Genomic DNA, 20,212 nt, shown 5'->3' on the forward strand with positions numbered 1-20,212 from the left:
AAGTCTCGCAGGTCATCCCATTTTGCATTCTTGTAATGCCAAACAATACGAGGTTGGGAATAGCCATGAGATAAAGGTTCCATTGGAGAAGAGACAATCACCAAGTTGTGATCTGAAGTACCTAAAGGACCTCTCACTTCAACCTTGTACTTAGAAGGGTTGTTTGTGAGAAAAAGATCAAACGTATTGGCTGTATGATTAGGATTGTCCAGTATTCGTGTAGGTAAATGAACAATCTGTGCTAGGTCATTAGTAATTGCAAAAGCCTCAGCATCTCGACCTGCTGGGTCGGTGTGACTAGAAAACGGAAGCCAGCTGGAGTTGTGAACGTTAAAATCACCAAGGAAAATTACCTCATTGTTAGGAAAGTTGGACTGGAGAAAGTCAAGTTGCAAAGAGAGGAAGTCAAAGAGCTCCAAGTGATTAGTGGAGTTGGGAGAACGGTGGAGACAACAGATGAATTTTACACAATGAGGTAGAGAGATTTTAAGCCAGAGAAGATCAAAGAGAGGAGATTCCAAATTGCCAAGTCTGACAGGGAATATCAGAACGGACATATGCACAAGTACCACCTTTGAGGCGAAAGGAATCATACAGCAAATAATTTGGACATCTGAGATAAGCAGTAGTTGAATCAACTGATAACTGAGATTCAGTCAGAAAAAGTACATGGGGTTTGGAAGACTGCAAGTGGAAATGGACATTGTTGAGATTAGAATTGAGACCACGTATATTTGTGAAATGAATTAGGAAGTCCTTGGGAGGTTTGGATCTTTTCGCAGATAAGCTTGCTCTATTATTTTGACAATTCATGGTGTATTCAATAGTAAGAAAAAGTGGGTGGGACATGCTGTATGAAGTAATGAAATTTTTGGATATGGCGTACATGTGGTAAGAATATACCCAGATCCTTGACATAACGTGGCCTCGACAATGCTCCAAGCATACACACTATCTGGCAGAGTAGAGGTAGCAAGATTATACACTAGCTGATCCGGAAGCTTCCTAGAGAGTTACCAATAGGTTCAGTCCGGTGTACTAACTAGTGGCCGGCCTGCGAACACCGTTTTAGAGCTGTACCCTCGAAATGTAAGGAATATTGGATCTCGCCACGACATTCATCATAACCTCAAAAATCATCAATCATACTGCATGATTGAAGAGATAGGGAAGGGTTGGCCGGAACCTAGCTCTAGAGACTAAACATGGGTTCCACCACTTCAAGCCTCCAATAAGCAAAGTGGTGGTATTTCACCGGTTGATGAGAGTCATCTACCACCTAGTACTGCCTGGTAACATAGAGGGGCAGCATTCCTCCATGTGGTGTGGGCGCCACACCTCGACCCCTGCTTACGTTGGTTCACACCTGGGTTGTCACCCACCATGTACTTGTGCATGAAGGTTATACCCAGGATTACTAACAGTCCCACCATCGTGAAGGTGCAAGCAGAGGATTTGGCTGTCATAGACCGTCCGGACTTCGCCGAAATTGGGTCCACTTTGACTTGAGTGTCACCCGAATATCAGTTCCATCAGCGTTTTAGACTCCCAGGTAGCAAGAACAGCTTGTCTGGCATATCTGAGAGAATGTCTGTGACAACCTCAAGGACCAATATGCAGGCAGGCAGATATGAAGTTCTCTGAGCAGTGCAGACAGGCTACAAGAGTAGCTCATGGTGTCTTGTCAATGATATACAAGAATTTTTCTAGCAGGGATAAGGAGGTGATTATTCCCTTGTATAAGGCAATGGTCAGGCCACACCTAGAGTACTGTATACAGGTCTGGAGGCCTCATTTCAAGAAGGATGTACAGTTGCTGGAAGGGGTACAGAGAAGGGCAACAAAATTAGTGAATGGAACAAAGGGGTGCTCTTACGAAGAAAGACTTAAGTTTTGCAAATTACAGTGTCTGGAGACTAGGCACCAGCGAGGTGATCTGATAGAGGTGTATAAAGCCTTGAATGGTTTGAGCATGCTCAATGCTGATGGGATTCTTCCTCTTGCTCAGAATAATCACCTGAGAGGGCATAAATTCAAATTGAGGAAAGACGGATGTAGGATAGACGTGCGGAAATTTGCCTTTAGCCAGCGGGTAGTTGGTTGGTGGAACAGACTTCCATCCCTTGTCGTGGAAGTTGATAGCCTAAATAAATTTAAGGCTCAGCTGGACAGGTATTTTGAATGAACAGAGGGGTGAAGTGGAAGTGTTTTTTTTTTTTTTTGGCTGATGCTGCATAAGCTTGCTTTCTTGCATCATATGCCTCTACTAATGCTAATCAAATGACATAAACCACTGCCTCTGTATACGCCCAATAATAACAGTTTGAGGTTTTCTATTTATTTCCAAAAATCTTCACACTTCTTTTTGAGACAGTGAATATCACAATCAAGCCACCTTGCAAATGCCTATTCTCCAGGAAATGAAAAGTACAGAACTACTATATTAGTAGTAGCACATAATGCAAGGAAGCAAGCTTATACTAATAATTTGTCTAATTCTTCCTTAAATTTATTTAAAACTGTTCACCACCAGATGGAAATTTGTTCCAATGATCAATTACTCTCTTGCTGAAAGCAAAGCTGCACATCTATCCTACAACCACCCTTTTTCAATTTAAATTTATATACTCTTTATGTGTGCGTCATCCAAGCAAGAGTTAAATTGCCAGTTAGGATGCCTATATAACAGTAATCTCTTGCAGCTCTGACTAATCATTGTTTTTCTTTGCAACCTCTCAGAGAAGTCCATTTCCTATCTAAGATGCAACTTCAAATTTACAATACTCCTACTGGAAAAATTCCTATACATGTATATCACTGATAACACCCATAGGCTGACCTAGCTGCCTGCACTGTTGAGAGAACTTCAGACTGGATTAAACCATAACCCCTTAGATCTTTTTCGTCCACTACTACCTTTGGATTGCCAATGCCAAAATAAGTTAAATTACTCTAAGATTACTAATACTACTCAGATGCAGAACCCTGCATTTACCTATGTTAAACTGTAACTGTCACTTTTATGACTACTCTAAATTTATCTAGATCTTTTTGGAGTAACATACTACGATGTTGCCGACTGATGATTAATGCTGTTGACTTCCCTGTCCACTTTTATATCATTAGCATTTTGATACTGGCTATCAATGCTATCATCTATACCATTATGAATACTAGAAACAGCAAAGGCCCCAATATCAACTCCTGAAGTGTATCATTCACAACACCAGTCCACCCAATGCAGCAGCCATTAACCTCTGCTTTCTACCACTTAACCATTATTTTAGCCATTGTAAAATGGCTAAACCACTATCTAACCCACAATTTTGTATTTCTCCAGTTTGTACAAACGACATGCATGTGGTGCTGTGTTAAAAGCACTCCCAAATACAAGTAAATCACAATATATCTTATTATTGCTTGAATTTGGTTGTTTACTAACTACCTAAAAATAACTTGAGGTTGGTTAGGCAAGAATTCCCTTTAACAAGCTGTGATGTCATACATTTATAAATTTTATTCCTGCAGTAAGATCTTTCACAACAATCTTTGCTATCGATTCCATTACTTTATCATAGATATTAAACTTACTGGCCCTGTATCTGCCCATTTTCCCTTTTGAACACCACTTCTGCAGATTGACAAAGACCTACACTCCAATAGGACTTAGCCAGCATACTGTGATGCATTCACAATTACAATTTGTTTACCATTATATACAATAGCATGCACCAAATTTCTTTTCAGTAATCATTATATCATTTATTTTACCATATTTTGTACCCAGAGCACTAAATTCTTTAGGTTTAAAAATAAATTCCCAGGTAAAAATATGTTCTAATTAGCTACATGGTTAGAATGGAAAGGAAGGAAAAAAAATGTTCTTTCATCTGCAGTTTTGCCCAGTCAAATAGGAAGAATTCTGTGATGAAAGCTTTGTGGATTAAATCTAAGGCTTATAAGGGATAGTCAGGTTAGCCTGCCTTAGTTAAAAAAAGGAATGTTTTGTGAAGATGGGATTCATTTGAACAGAAGTTAAGAGAGGGTGTTTGCTAATGTCATCGAGGAGGACTTATGGGTGTGAATGCATGACAGGTGCACTGTTTTTTGAATTCTTTATCAGCAATTCATCCATGGCTAATGAAAGAAAAAATAACTTTACCTGCCATTCTTGTTATTTAAGTTTACATACTGGCAAGTTCTGTGAAGCTAATGGTATAACTCTTGTAGCACTTTTCCCAAATGCTACACATTTATTTTTCCTTTATTAAAAGACGGCTGGAAAAGAAAAATATAAAGGCAAATTTAATAAAAATGTTCATAAAAAAAAAGAAAATTAAAATGAACAAATAAATAAAAATGAACAAAAATTGGGATTTCTCACCATTATTGAAACAAACACTGGAAGCAAGAATCACACTATCCATACTTCAGTATGACTTTTGTACATGTGAAGTTATACACTGTATGCAAAAACAAGACAAAAAAAACAGAACTACAATGCAACTTGGAATTTTTAGAAAAAAGACACTGAAAAGGAAACACTTCTGCATTCTGAGAAGGACATTATATGTTTGTTCATAAGGAATTAAAGCAACATATGAATAACACAAATCATATGAATCAAGTTTGTTTGTTTGTTTGTTATTTGGTTTTTAGGAGCATTAGCAACTAAGGCCATATTGCTCCGGAGATATGCGGTGGTCATTCCCTGACCTTTCAGCATCCTCCGTATTTGGTGGTCACGGGCTCGAACACCGGTCTAATCAAGAAGCGTGCACTACGCACTGCCGCTTGTTTGTTTGTTTATTATTTGGTTTTTAGGAGCATTAGCAACTAAGGCCATATTGCTCCAGTCATTCTCTGACCTTTCCGCATCCTCCGTATTTGGTGGTGACGACGCACTGCCGCTCCTGCCCACCTGGCTACAGAGGCGCACATGAATCAAATGAATTTTATTGTGTACCAAGTGTTAGCTAAACTAACACAACTAACAAAAGTAAGCTGAATTCCTATGCAATACAACTACTGAACAACTGGCAATGCTTCTGGATTTTATTTTGAATTTGTCATCAGGCCTAATCAAGAAAGAATTAGAGGAACAAACTGTACAGAGAAGAAGAAAAAACAGTATAAATACATGTTTATCATTAAGGAAGTATTTAAAAACAATAAAGCTGGAGTAATTGTATTAAACTATTACAATAAAAAGATTTTCAGAAATCATTAAAAAAAAAAAAAAAATCCATTTGCTGTTTCTGTGTGTAAATGTGTCGACTACTAACACTCACAATGCTTTCTCATATCAATTACTGATACTTTTTTATCATTTCTGCCATTTTTTCCATTAGAACTTTCTTGTTTCTTAAGAATATTTAACAATATTAAAATATATATGTATTTTATGGTTATTTAAAAAATATATTTATTAAAATACATTTATTAATACGAAAAACATATATATATATATATATATATATATATATTGCATTAATAAATGCAAAAGTAAAGATGGGCTAATTTTTTTTAAATTGTATTCATGAAGGGATTATTCACAATTACGAATCACAATTACTTCTAGACTAACTTTGCAATAATTAAAGCTCCTAACAGTAAAACCAATTTAATACCAGTTCCACATTTCATGTATTGTGTTTGTTTAATATTAGTTTTGTCCATAAGCTGCCTCTGATGTAAGGTGGTTTGCCCTTGCATGTCAACTCTGACACGGTGACCTGCCTTTCTTTTTGAAGGTCTGTTTACTGGCAGTGTAACTTTCTGAAAAAAATGACAGTGTGATGAAGGAGCCATAAACTAAGTTGTTGTGAAAATGTCAACCACTGGTACCTTTACCTTACTGAAAATCATTTACCAATTCCAGTACTACCTTCATTGAACCCCCTCATCAACCACAAGTCTGTAGACCACAGGCTGGGAACATGTTATATACAGAACCAAAAAACAATTATGTATCTGGTGAGTAAATGCTTAATCCTCCATGGGCAGTGGCAGTCCCAGGTCTTCTAAAGGGGAGGGCTAAAGCTGTGTTCCAGTGTATCATTAAAATTCCATTGTGGCAATAAAAAATCTAAATTATTTTGATCACTGGTGGGTGGGGCTATACAGTGCAGTGCTGTAGTTGTAAAATAAGCAAAAGGCATACTCTCTCTCTCTCTCTCTATATATATATATATATATATATATATATAGAGAGAGAGAGAGAGAGAGAGAAATTAAAAATAATAAAACTATAAGTATTGCCTAAGAATCAAATTCTAATAAATTTATTTTTCAATTTTCGGTAAATATTTTAATAATATTTGTTTTTTTTTTCAAGTCTCAAAATCTAGAAGGTATACACTATTCACTTAAAAAATTCAGAGGGTATACTGCGTATACCTCCATTGCTGCCCTGGGGTTATAGCCCCTTACTGGGTCTGGCACTGCACCTGTCACTCGTTTTTTGAGGTCTCGAAACATGTAGCATCGACAACTGAAGGAATATCTATAGTCAGGCAAGGGGAGTAGGGTCCTCCCCCCCCATACGCTATAGCAAGCTTTTCAGCCCACACAAGATGAGCAAACGGGCCCGTGAACAAACCCTAGTAGTAGGCATAATACACATTGGCATAAATTTTTAAATGGGGTAGCAAATATATATATATATATATATATATATATATATATATATATATATAAACATCGAAACTGTTCAATAGAAGATACTATTCTATTTAAATAAATATTATGATTACCTATTATGACTTTACACGGTGTTTCATACTGAAACGCTGGAAACTTTAAAAATGTGCTAATAAATAATAAATTTATTCACTAAATGCATTTTTAATTGTCAAAGACAACAGTGGGTTAAACGCTCTGAAATACATTTGTTTTTCAGAGCGCTTAACCCACTATTGTCTTGAGGTAATCTTAATTTTTTTTCTTTTTTTTTTTCCGATATATTTTCCGTTCGTTTTTGTCGGCGGAATATCATAAGAGTTCCTGCAAATTTCCTAATGGGCACATTTAATCCATATTTCTAGCGATCAGGAATAACTAAATGTTTATTCAATCATCAAATAAGCTCCACACATAAATATGAAAAACTACCTTGATAAAGTGATAACTATACTACCACTTCAAGCACACGATATAGAATCTTATGCAGCAATATTGTGTAATAATTAAACTGGCACTTAGCGAAAAAAAAAAAAAAATTCTGAAAACTGACCCTAGTCTTCAATATATACAGGAAAACACATTGTGCCTTAAATGACACCCATATATATTCTTTACAGTGTGCTTTACAACCGGCAAGAAGTTTCGAAACAAAATAAAAACAAAACGTGTGTAGCAGGGATGGATTGAAAATATTCTAAAACTGGCAGTCTTACCGATTTCGCTTATTCAACCGAGACCTTCGTAAATGTAATTGTTGTGAAGACCTTGGTTCAAATAAAATTGGCTCTTTGTAATGAACAGGGATCGAAATGGAAAATTTTTACGAAACGGAACGCTTGTTAATAAACTATCTTATTTGTAACGATCCAGAACGACGCTCCATGAACTTCTATCCGAGCCCTGGCTCATGCACAACCCCAGAGAAATATTATTGTTATTATTATTATTTGCCATATGGTGCAAGGAAGCCTGAGGCTTATACTGCACCAGTCAAAAGAAAATTCCCGAGTTACCCTAAGAGAGAGAGAGAGAGAAAAGCAGAAAGGAATCACCAAGAAAGAGAAACTCAGGACCCTGGATGTGCCAAGTCCATACTCATCAATGTGAGTCCCTAGATATACTATGTTACTATTCTGTGTATGCAGCTGTCCTTTCACCAAGCCAGTGCAGCTTCCCATGTTAAGGCTTAGTCCCCCCCCCCGACCTTATGATGACAATAATGAGGATTTTTTTCTTCTTTTTACTACTGCATGATGATTGAAGCGTGATAATTCCCCCGGAAAATTGCTTTAGTTTCCCTCCTTAACTGTTTTAGCACCCTCTTTCAGAAAATCCGGGGACAGTGCCTGCAACTCCCTACCGGATGCTTGGCATATTGACAGAGGACCTTATAGGTGTAAGAGGGAAAGAAAGCTTTGTATTTTCTTCAAATGACATGTATACGGCATGAACTGTTCTCTTTATGATTGGTCAATTACATTCCGTGAGTTTTCGAAGCCATTCAGACCTTTATATATTTTTATTTTTATCCCTTTAAGTACCTACAGCTTGTTTGTTATTTGGTTTTTAGGAGCATTAGCAACTAAGGCCATATTGCTCTGGGGATATCTGGTGGCCATTCCTCATCCTCCGTATTTGGTGGTCACGGGCTCGAACCCCGGTCTAATCAAGAATCGTGTGCTACGCACTGCTGCTCCTGCCCACCTAGCTACGGAGGCGCCTATCTACAGTCTTCCAACTCTTTGAATAACATTCACCCAGTGGATTTAAAGAGGTTCAGATGAGAGGAAACTGCGACTCATCTAACAGACTTACCCAGCAGACCTACATCTAGCAAACTTACAAGATTTACACTGTTCAACCACTTCATTAGAACTATGAATTATTCCACGTTGCCTTCGTGAGTAGCACAGTTGGTATAACTGCCGTTCTCCCAACAACGGGCAGAAAAGAACTGAGTTCGAATCTCATCAATGATGCGAGGAATTTTTATAAGCATTTTTCACAACATAGATGAGTTAGTCAGGCGAAGGTAGTATGTTTTTTCTCCCGGAAAAATCTAATTTTTCATCCGAAAAACAGCATATCGATATAGAACACACGCAATTTACATTTAATTCGGGGACTGGTACAAGATCTTATCTTAATTGCTATCATCTAAATATTCTGCGGATTTCTCCTTCTCGAAATACTTTCCCTTGAACTTTACACACTTTCGCCACTGTCGTACCCATGCATTAAATGCTTCTTGCAAGCCATTTATCGAAAGACTGTGAAGTGCTTCCTTTGGGGTTCTGAGCGCGTTGTGTCGTACGCGAAAAGCTTGTCTTTCAGAGTTTTCTTCAGACGTTGAAACAGAAAGAAATCACACAGAGATAAGTTCGTGGATAAGGTGGATGTGACAGAATCTCGGCACCTATGACAGTGATCACTGCCTGCACAAAATTAGGTGTATGGGGCTTGGCATTGTCTTGATGGAGAAATCGCTTCACACATAAGTTCGGTCACATCGGAATTTAACCGTCGTAAGAAGACACTTTTGAGCAGGTGAACAAGTGCTGCCATGCGCACACAGTAATGATCAGGGAGAAAGCCTCGAGCGGCAGTTATGGAAAGTTCGCGCGGAAACATAAAATCTTGCACCAGTTCGCGAATCAAATGATCACCACTCGTATATACGGTACAATATGGCCTAAGTTGCTGTTACGCCTGCAACAACCGACCAACTGAGTGATTGACTATTGGTCCGAATCACTGCTCCGAAACGAAATGGCATGGAGTAACAAGCTCTTGAAAAGTAATACATGGTAAATTGGACCATTTATGTAACTCTCCTCAATTCTTAGGGTGACACGAGTAGAGGATTGTGCCAACTAAAATGTTGTTGCAGTTGATATCGGTCTGCACAGAGTACAGTGGATATAATCACTGTCCTCCACACACAGAGTAGAAAAGGCCTAGGTTCGAATCCCTTCAATGGCGCGACGAACTTTTATAAGTTTTTTTTTTTTTTTTTCATTTTCTGGTTTAGTTAGTCCGTGTCAAGCGTGGACAACAAGATTTTTGTCCCCCACAGAAATTCGTTTTTCCCCACAGAAACTCATCTTTTTTCGACCGGAAAAACATGCAAATCGACAAGAGAACTCATGGAATTTATGAACATATTACACAGATAATATATCTCTTGGGTGGCCTTAATATGGCAAAAGAAAAATTCAGTGGGATTGAGATAGTAGGATTTAACTGTAATGTAGTTTCAAAAATAAAGATGTTTGCAAAATATTTATTGAATTTGGTCACCACTACGACTGGATTGTTGATTATCCTATCATTTTGACCTTACAAGGGAATGTTTATTTATTTATTTTATTTTTTTGTTTGTTTTCTTCAGACTATTTGGGTGAATCAGCATCCACGGCTACAGAGCCCCTTGCAAGGGACCTATTGAATTTACCCACTGCTATTTTGCAGTCATATACCAGTAGAACCTTTTGCTTTCTTAGCTCTCTTAACCAGCCATTTTTCATACTCAACGTTTTTACAAGTCTTACTTTGTCATTGGTTTTATTTCATATTTGCTTATAGTTAAAATACGAAGCAGTGTCACGCCAAAGACTTTAACAGTCTCATGCTTTTTTCTTGTCTTTTAGCTCTTGTCATCCATTCTGCTATCTTTATATTGCTGTACCTTTCAACTGTCTGGCAGTAGCACAATTGTATTGTCACCGTCCTTCCCACACCGGGTGGAGAAGGCCCCGGTTCGAATCCCGTCGATGACGCGAGGAACGTTTATGAGCTTTTTTCACTCCGTGGCTGAGTTACTCGGTCTCAGGAGTAGATAGCAAGGTTTTTTCCCCCAGAAATTTTGGTTTTTAGGCTAAAAAAACAGTCAAATCGACCAGAGAACACATGCAATTTTACAGACACAATATACATGGGTATGTGTTACAACTTACTGGGTGAGCCTATTATAATAGTTTGGTTTTGTACCTTTCAACGTTTGAATCCCGTCGACTACACGAAGAACTTTTATGGGCTTTTTTCAATCTGTGGCTGAGTTAGTCGGTTTTAGACTGGAGTTAGCAAAGTTTTTCCACGGAAAAACGGGATTTTTCGTTAATAAAAGTAAGCAAATCGACCAGAGAACAACACATGCAATTTACACACACACACACAATACACATGGGTAGTTGAGTTAACATTCCAGGTGTTCTAATAATTTTTTTAGAACCTTTCAACTGAAGTGAATGTGATTCTAGCCTCGAGGAGAAATTCTTTAAACACTTCCCATAATACATTAGGGTCAAATAACATATACGAGTAGTGAGAACCCCAATTAATGAAGATCATGAAACACATGTCCACCTTTTAATTAAAGGTGGACATGTGTCCACCTTTCTCTTTGACCACCGAAATTTCCTCTGGTGCCGTATACAACCGTGGATCATTCGCTATTCCCGAACTCTCATTTTTCTGATGATGCTTGGATTCCTAGTAAGAACTAAGTCAAAGCTATTTGAACTCCTTGTGACTTTCTTACTGTGTTGAAATAAATAGTAGTCATCTCGTTGAGTCAAAAACTCACTTATGAAAAGTAGACTGAATCAAACAAAATCATTCCAGATTCAGAACTTAAAGCATGCCAGCATAGAATTTGTGTGGTATGAAGTAGTTGGATGTAAAGGTAAAATGAGAGTTGGAGCACTACACATCACAATTTTATGAAACGTATAATAAGAGCAGCTCTACATGTAGATTAAATGTGTGAATGTCTCATTAGGGGTGATCTAAATTTGTCTATTATTGACTGTGATAACTTGGAGATATATTTACCATGGAGCACAAAATTTTAAAATAAACTAGATGAACATTATTTGAATCAGCAAGTTAGAAAAAATACTAGGAGTAAGAATATACTAGATCTTATCATTACACTGAAAAAGGTTATATCATAAAGCTCACAGAACAAACATTAGGTGGGTCGGAAAACTGCTAGCTTGGGGGATACAAGGACTAATCGATTAACAGTAGCCACTGGCAGAGGTGAAAGTGATTCTTGCACTGCTTCTATTAGAACGAGCAGCAGTCTGGGAAACAAGATGCAGGGTATTTCAGAGACTGCTGGGAGTCGCTGGCACATTGCGCCGTACAAAATATGTCGGTAAATTGCGAGTGTTCTGTTGTCGATTTGCTGTTTGCTGGACGAAAAAAGCAAGTGTTCGGGAGAAAAAAAACTCCGCTACCCTCGCCTGAGCCACATTGTGAAAAAGTACCCTAAAAATTCTTTCTTCTTTGACGGGATTCGAACTCAGGTCTTTTTCACCTAGCGTTCGGAGGACGATAATATATATCAATTGTGCTGTCCAAGAAAACAGCCCTTGTTGGTAGGATCGCCGTTCTCAACACACTGGGTGGAAAAGATGTGAGTTTGAAACCCATCGATGAGGGACGGAAATCTGTTATGGGTATTTTTCACAACATGGCTGAGTTAGTCGGTCTCAGGCGAAGGTAGCATGCTTTTTTCTCCCGGAAAATCGGATTTTTCGTCCAGCAAACAGAAAATCGACCTCAAAACACACAATCAATTTACAGAAAATATAAACGGAACAACATGACCTTAGTCGCCGATGCTCCTAAAACCCAATAACAACAACAACAAGCAAGAGAGCAACAGAGGGATCTCTGGACATTAATGGTAGGGCGATGTATTTATATTATTAAGAAAATATAGCATTAGGCAAATGCTGAGATGGATGAATTGAAACATGGCAAGAAAAGTTACAGAGCGATGAAACTTGCTGAAGCCTATAACAGCTACACGTTGATCTGTAATGGTACTACAGAAAAATTTTGGCTGGCAAAGGCTGATTATGAGAAATCACTGATTAAGAGATCAAAGAACGCTGAAAAGCAGCTTTGCATGGATATGAATTAAATAGAAGAGAACAAATCAGAAACTTGTGCAATGGATATTATCCACCTGATGAATTGAATTGCTGCATTGATTTTTACATTCGAATAACCCTTCACAGTGAGGAGAGGCTGTGCGAGTGAGTGATAGTGGAAGATTCAATAATAATGTTATTATAATGATAAATAACGAAAAAGGTATTTTTTTTTTTTTTTTTAACAGCATAGATAACGTAACGAATTGCTTTCCTAATCTTCATTACTCCATAACTTGTTGTTGCACAGAATCACTCAAGTCGCACAAAGTTTCATCACGGAAGAAAACATAATCCAAATGCAATCATTAAAGTCCTAACACCAGCGACAATAACTCAATCTTTTATTTTTGTCAAGTTCTTTAACCGTCTGTGTTATAGAGAAACGATTGGAATGGAGGATTATTATTATTTTATTTTTTATTTTTTTGATACATCCTCTGCAATTTTTTTTTTTTTTTTTTTTTTTTTTTGGGCTACAGCGGAGCTCAGCGTGGAGTACCACGCACCAGAATACAGTTCCAGTTCCTTGGACACATCAGTAAAATCATATATGCCACTGCCTAAAAGTGTGGAATCGTGTTTCTTTTCTTTTTTTGTTCTAATATTTTTTGTTGTGTATAAAAATTAAAAATCTTTAATAATACATATTTAAGAAATTTCTAGAATATTTGAAAACATTCCAGAAAGGTGCAGAAGACTCCTGAATGTGGTACAACATTGTGGAAATTCCTGAATATGGTAGAACGTTGTGAACGATTCTAGAATATTATAAAAAGTGGAAGTTCTTTTAATATTATAAAAGATTGTAGATGATTCTAGAGTGTTTTGCAGTGATATGAATGGAAGAGTAAAACCTGTAACTTATGCAATCGAACACCAGTCATTCAGAGTGTTTGTCGTCAGTTTTGTATTTCGTGATAAACATAATAAGAAATAAGGAACTGAGTGTTGCGAAAAAAAAAAAAAAAAAACTGCTATTAAAATTCTGTATTAAGAAAGTTATTCCATGAGAAGTATTGGGAAAAAAACTATACTGCTCGATAACTTAACGGAACAAAATGTTTTTCATGAATATTTTGTTGTGAACAATGTATTTATACATTGTTCACAACAATGTATTTATACATTGTTCACAACAGGATGCCTGATATTTGATATATTACATTTCTATCTTCTCTGATGTTGGAGGGGCGGTACCTGATTCCTCGTTGTCTCCAGAAGAAATAACGTCTAGAATCTGTTTGTAAGCTGAAACGGGACTCATCAGAAAACAGTACTGTATACCATTTGTCAGGGCTCCAAGTCATAAGTTCATGGCACCAGTTTCTACGAGTTCTGCGATGGTTTGAGGTTAACGGGATACAAACCACTGGCTTCCTTGCGTAGAGTTCACATCAACCGAGCCTTCTTAATACAGTCCGGTTGAAAATGTTTTCTGCTGCGGCGGCAGCAACTCAAGAGACAGGTGATGACAGGACATCGTAAGATTCCGTCTTGCTGTTAGAGCCAGATGACGATCTGTTCTGGTTGACGCAGACTTCGAGTGATCTGGCTCCTGTTTCCTGAAAGTGCTTCCATAGTGCCGAGACGACACTGCATGACGTATTAAGCCAACGTGAACCGTGTAGCTCTGTCATCTATTAATAACATCAGAGAAGGGACACTTACAGAGTAAGCGGTTCTCGTGTGGGGCAGAATAATGATCAACGGCCACACCCCTTTTCATATATTTGATTAGAGTATCGTAACTGCGCTGAGGTATCGAGAACAGTTCCTCGAACCCTGTGTGCGACTTTTTTGGGGTCGGTTGTCCCAGATTTTCTTTTTATGAACAATAATGCCATTGCACAGAGAACTCAAGAAGTGGTGGAGGAATACTATATCTTGAAACTGAAGATATCCAACGACTGCCGTGGCAAGCACGATCACCAGACCCAATCGAAAATGTGTGGGGTACCCTTGGGCGCGCACTGCACGCCGAAGACGAACTTCTCGGTCACTTGGTGAGATAAGTTCTGCGCTGGTGGAAGAATGGGAATCGTTGCCAAGAGAAACTTATAGACACCCTTATATTGAGTATGGTTCACTGCTGTCAGGCTTTGGAGGGGATCATACAATATACTGATGTCATGTGTTTATATTTTTATTTTATCTTGTATCGAGTTCTGTAATGTGACCTTTTATGTAATTTTATACAAATCCCTATCAATGTCCTTTATACCTGTCCAAAGTTTCTCACTGTCTCCACATTTTATCTTTATTCTATGGTAAACCACCATACCAAGTTTTGTGTGTTTCGAGATAAGCATGGCAAGAAATAAGGAACTGAACGCTGAAAATAAATAAAGTGCTATAAAAATTCTGTATAATGTTATACCATGAGAAGTATTGGCAAAAAACTGCACTACTCGACAAAATTGCAAGCTACACGAGTTACACCACGTTTTCTGCCTGTTCTGTTAATTTTGTCGAGCAGTGTAGGTATTTCATTAAAAGGAGTTCAAAATACCATTCGATGATTCAAGGAAACTTGCAATTTAAAGGACCAACTAGAATCATGACCACCGCGCGTAAGAATGGAAGCACAAAATATGGTCATCACACTGATTTCTAAACGTAATTGACGACTTGCTGCATCTGAAATCCGAGCTGAGTTCAAAAAGAATAAAGAAACCCCCGTGTCGATATCCACTGTAAGGTTTCGTCTTAAGCAAGCAGGACTTCATGGTAGTGTAGCAGTCCAAAAACCCTTATTAAAACCGGAAAATCAAAGAAAAAGTATGCTTCGGACAACTGAAGAATGAAAAGGTACTGTCGACAGATGAATCCAAATTTTAAATTTTTGCATCCAAGTATAGAGTTTATGTGATACGATCAACTGAAGAAAAACCATTGTTCTGCATGTGGACTAGTTTAGTAGAAATTGTTATGGTTACCAAAATTAAATAAATAGCACTTTCAGTGTTGCTGGCGCGAATTGTGAATTGCACTATTGTCAGTGTTTTGAACATTTGAACTTTTGACTAGACGTTTCGACCGTTTTATTTATTTATTTACTGTACTTATCTCTTTAATACAGAGGTTCTGGCACATAGGAGAACTCTCCTTATAAGTGTCACTGTACCATCAATGGTAAAGGCCAACCAATGTCGTGGTGTTCGTGTATGGTAGTGTAAAGTTAAAATATGTTGTTATGATTGGCCTCTTAGTCCAGAAGTCTACAGAATACTGTACGCCTCTGGTTTCCATCCGTTGCAAGTGGGGCCAGTCCACTCACGGCGTGTCAAGGTAAGAACTATCGTTCTTAGTAGTCCAATCTGAGTTGGATGACCACCCTTATCTAAAGTGTAACCAAACAGAGAGAGAGAAGGAAAAAACACAGCAAAAAGGATAAAAGGAGGGGGGAGAGCTAGACTCCCGAGGTATAAAAAAGAATGTCATGGAGATCATCAAGACATCAAAAGAACAAATCAGATTCAAATTCAACAACGTATACTGTAGTTCGATACCTAACATACAGTTTAAATTAAGAAAGTTCAAGTTCTGTATAATACATCCCTTCAAAAAAAAAAAAAAAAAAAAACACATATTCTCACTGGACAAAAAATTGTCCAGTGAGAATATGTGCAAAAGAAACCTTTTGCATGTGGTGTCAACAGATAATTTAACGTATAGTATATGCAAATATAAATTCTCACATGGTATGACCACAATTTCCTTCATATCAGATAAATACACTATACTTCCTGGAGCTTCTTGGTCGATGCGGTCGTGGGAAAAACAGGTGAGCTTCCCGATTTTCTGAAAATTATTGTTGGATTACGTTCAGCACGTGGGGTTGATTCTATTTTTATGGAGCGGTTATATCGTCAGAATTAGTAGTAGTAGTGGCATGTGATGCAAGAAAGCAAGTGTATGAACTTATGCAGCATCAGCCAAAAAAAAAAAAAAAAAAAAAAATCACACCATTCCCTCCAAATGCCTGTCCAGTTCCTCCTTAAATTTATTCAACCTATCAACTTCCACAACGACAGATGGAAGTTTGTTCCAGCAATTAACTACCCGCTGGCTAAAGGCAAATTTCCGCACATCTATTCTATATCTGTCCTTTCTTAATTTGAATTTATGCCCCCTTAAGGTTCGTAATCTGAACAAGTGGAAGGATCCCATCAGAATTCAGCGTGCTCAACCCATTCAAGGCCTTATACACCTCAATCAGATCACCGCAGAGGTGCCTAGTCTCCAGCCACTGCAATTTGCAGAACTTAAGCCTCTCTTTGTAAGAGGATCCCTTCATTCCCCTCATCAATCTTGTTGCCCTTCTCTGTACACGCTCAAGTAAATCTACATCCTTCCTAAAATGAGGCCTCCAGACCAGTATGCAGTACTCAAGGCGTGGCCTGACCATTGCCTTATACAGAGGGACAATCACCTCCTTTCCCTGCTAGCAAAATTCCTATATATCATTGACAAAACCCCATGACCTGCCCTGGCAGCCTGTCTGGATTGCTCAGAAAACTTCATATCTGACTGCACCATTACTCCCAGGTCTTTTTCATTTTCTACCACCTTAAGTGTAGTACCACACAGTTGGTACGTTTCTCTGGGGTTACTTCTACCCATATGCAGTACTTTGCATATGGGTAGAATTGAATGGATTTTAAGAAAGAAGACTAGAAAACATTCTTCAACATAATGCAATATCTGCTATACTTCGACTTTGTGGAAGAAAATTTATATCACAAGACAGTGACCCAAGCACAGCTCCAAGATGTGCAGGGACTTTTTAACAACTAAAGAACAGGAGGTGGGATTGAAAATTATGCTGTAGCCACCCCCAGTTGCCTGACTTAAACCCGGTAGAGCTTTTATGAGATCATCTAGATCGTCAAGCCCATCCTCACAAAATTTATGGGAAACCTTGCAGATTGCTTGGAACAACGTTAGCCAAGACACTATAATTATAAAATTAATCGCTAGAATGCCACATCTGTGTAAAGCCGAGATGTAGAATCTAGTGGAGGATATTTTGGTGAAAAATCAGTATAGTTGTTAGTATTGTTCGTTTCAATATTTTTTTCTGTAAATTTTTCTGTGCTGAATAAAAAATCTTAAAATATTTTGCAGTATGTTTTTTTTTTAATATTAAATCTTACATTAACGAATACTCAGAGACGGATTTAAACTTGTTGTAACCCTAAGCTATAACACGTAGGAGATCCTTCACCTCACTGTGACAATATTAAAAGTGAATTTTTAAGGTGGAGCGAGGCCCCTTGTATATGAGGCCCTAGGCTGTAGCTTGTTTAGCTTATGTGTAAATTTGGCTCTGCGAATACTGTTTTCATACACTGTGTTTCCAAACTTTCAGGTGGAGTGTTTATGCGTAAAATTGGACAATCGAAAAATCAGCTGTTTTTAAAAAACACACACGCACAAAGCTTCCATCTTAACATTGCCCTGTTTGCCAAGGGTTCGCTTACCTGTTCACTAAAGAAATTGAACAAATACCGGACATGTAAATGTCCAGTATTTTCTCGATTCTTTTTGTGTAAATTTTGTAACATGTGAATTTTGCAAGTATTGTAGGTGTTCAGATAGAATGCATTTTTAAAATTTTTATTCTTCTCACGCAGTCAGAATAATAAAGTTTCAACTATTTCAATGAAATTTCGATTTATGTGGATAGACGAGCATGGCAGTTTCTGTATGAAATCATTAAAAACTTTTTTGTTGTTGTTTCCTTTTTTTAATATACCTCCCAATTATTTAGATGTGATAAATGTTTTGTCCATAAAAAATTATGAAACCTGCTCAAATAAATGTTAAATTATACGTTGTAGATCATTATTTTTAATAGAGTTTCCTTTTAATTCCATTATATTTTAGATCATTATTTCTTACAATGAAACTTCAGTTGTGTGTCTGGTATTTTTTATGGAACAATCCAGCAAGTTGGAATACTTTGAAGAATTGATGCCAATGAGCGAAGCTATATTCCCATATAATCAAAATATTGCGTACTTTTATATTGCTACACGATGATTCCGCGTAACACTGCTTTAGGCTTCCCCCCCCTCTCCCCTTTAGAAAATCAGGTGACCGCTCTGTCTGTATGTTGGAATAAATTTAAAAAAAAAACAATGTGAAATAAAATTAATTAAAACATTATTAATTTAAAATATTATAACAATTTTTTAGAAACTAAAAACTTACTAAACGCATTAATTTGACAAGAAATGTTTTACAAAACCAATGTCGTAACAAAACCAGTATAAGTTTTTCCACAACTTTTCCTACCATTTTTTTCCAACAGGTTTTTTTTTTTTTCCTGGTTACAAGAAAAAAAAAAAAAATGATCTTCAAAATTTAATACACCCAGGCCATTAAATTATGCCAATTGTACTAAATTATGAAGAGTATAGTCTTTGTTATAAATATCCCAATGAGCTGTTACTGGATGACCAATAACCCCCAGGAGCCCACATCTGGTGAATATGGGCTTGGCGCACCCAGGGTCCTGAGAGCTCAATATCATCATTCTCTGTTTCTCAATGACTCTCTCTCTATCTCAAGGTAACAATTTTTTTTTTTTTTTTTTTTGGCTGCTGCAGCAAAAGCCTCAGGCTTCCTTTCACCGTATGAATAATAATAATAATTAACAATCACACCCAGTAGAATGTTTATACTGTTTAGCAAAAATTACGCTCCTCATAATTTAATTCCTACATGACGTCACCGACTATTGCATCATGATTGGTTAAATATCAAGATTGGCCAACCGTACAAGGTTGTGTGTATTCTTTTTGAACTACCGCAATTTATTGTGAATACCGGCAGATGTAAAGGATACCGTCAGGGCTATGTTAACATGGAAGCCACTTTTTGTGCTTCCATGCAAAATTGTAAATTTGTAGTATTACAACGAGACCTTTTCCATTGGTGGGAGAACAGTGTGTTGTTGTTGTTTGGTTTTTAGGAGCATTAGCAACTAAGGCCATATTGCTCCGGGATATGCGGTGGTCATTCCCTGACCTTTCCGCATCCTCCGTATTTGGTGGTGACGGGTTCGAACCCCGGTCTACTCAAGAAGCGTGTGCTATGCACTGCTGCTCCTTCCCACCTGGCTACGGAGTCGCCTGGGAGAACAGTATCTTCTTGTCTTTTTCTAGACGTTTAGAAAAGTTGACACGGTCCTGAATTGTACTTAGTACGTCAGTTAGTTTGGAATTACCACCAAGGTAACTGAGGTCATCTTGATTGTTTCTTGTCTATGAGTTATGTGGTTGTTCTACGACCAGATGATTCATTTTTGGCGTGAAATTATAATGATCGGAAGTGAATGAACAGGTCGTTATACCACTATCTGATACCAGTTTCCTCAATCTGTCTTGAAAAGGCCTTAAGCATCGATAAGATTAGAACCCTAGTCTATCTAATCTACAACGGAGGCAGTTTTGGTTGTAAGCAGGGTAACCGAAAAAAAAAAAAAAAAAAAAAAAACTATAGGGGGAAATGGGAGGATTAAACTGGGTTTGTTTGGCGTAAGTTTTATAACATAACGTTTGCCAAATAAATGT

The 20,212-nt window shown here is 37.6% G+C and overlaps 1 long non-coding RNA gene across 1 annotated transcript in view; it reads right to left on the reverse strand.

The window, feature by feature from the left end:
* The window catches only part of LOC150079605 (uncharacterized), a 41,786-nt gene extending 34,459 nt beyond the window's left edge, over positions 1–7,327 (reverse strand). Inside the window, exon 1 of the long non-coding RNA XR_016547558.1 lies at positions 7,235–7,327. This is a non-coding gene — a long non-coding RNA (uncharacterized LOC150079605). The remainder of the gene's footprint in view (positions 1–7,234) is intronic.
* Positions 7,328–20,212: the final 12,885 nt, after the last annotated feature.

The sequence above is a fragment of the Mastigoproctus giganteus genome, chromosome 10, assembly GCF_048544385.1.
Source record: "Mastigoproctus giganteus isolate SK-2022 chromosome 10, ASM4854438v1, whole genome shotgun sequence".
NCBI classification, from domain to species: domain Eukaryota; kingdom Metazoa; phylum Arthropoda; class Arachnida; order Uropygi; family Thelyphonidae; genus Mastigoproctus; species Mastigoproctus giganteus.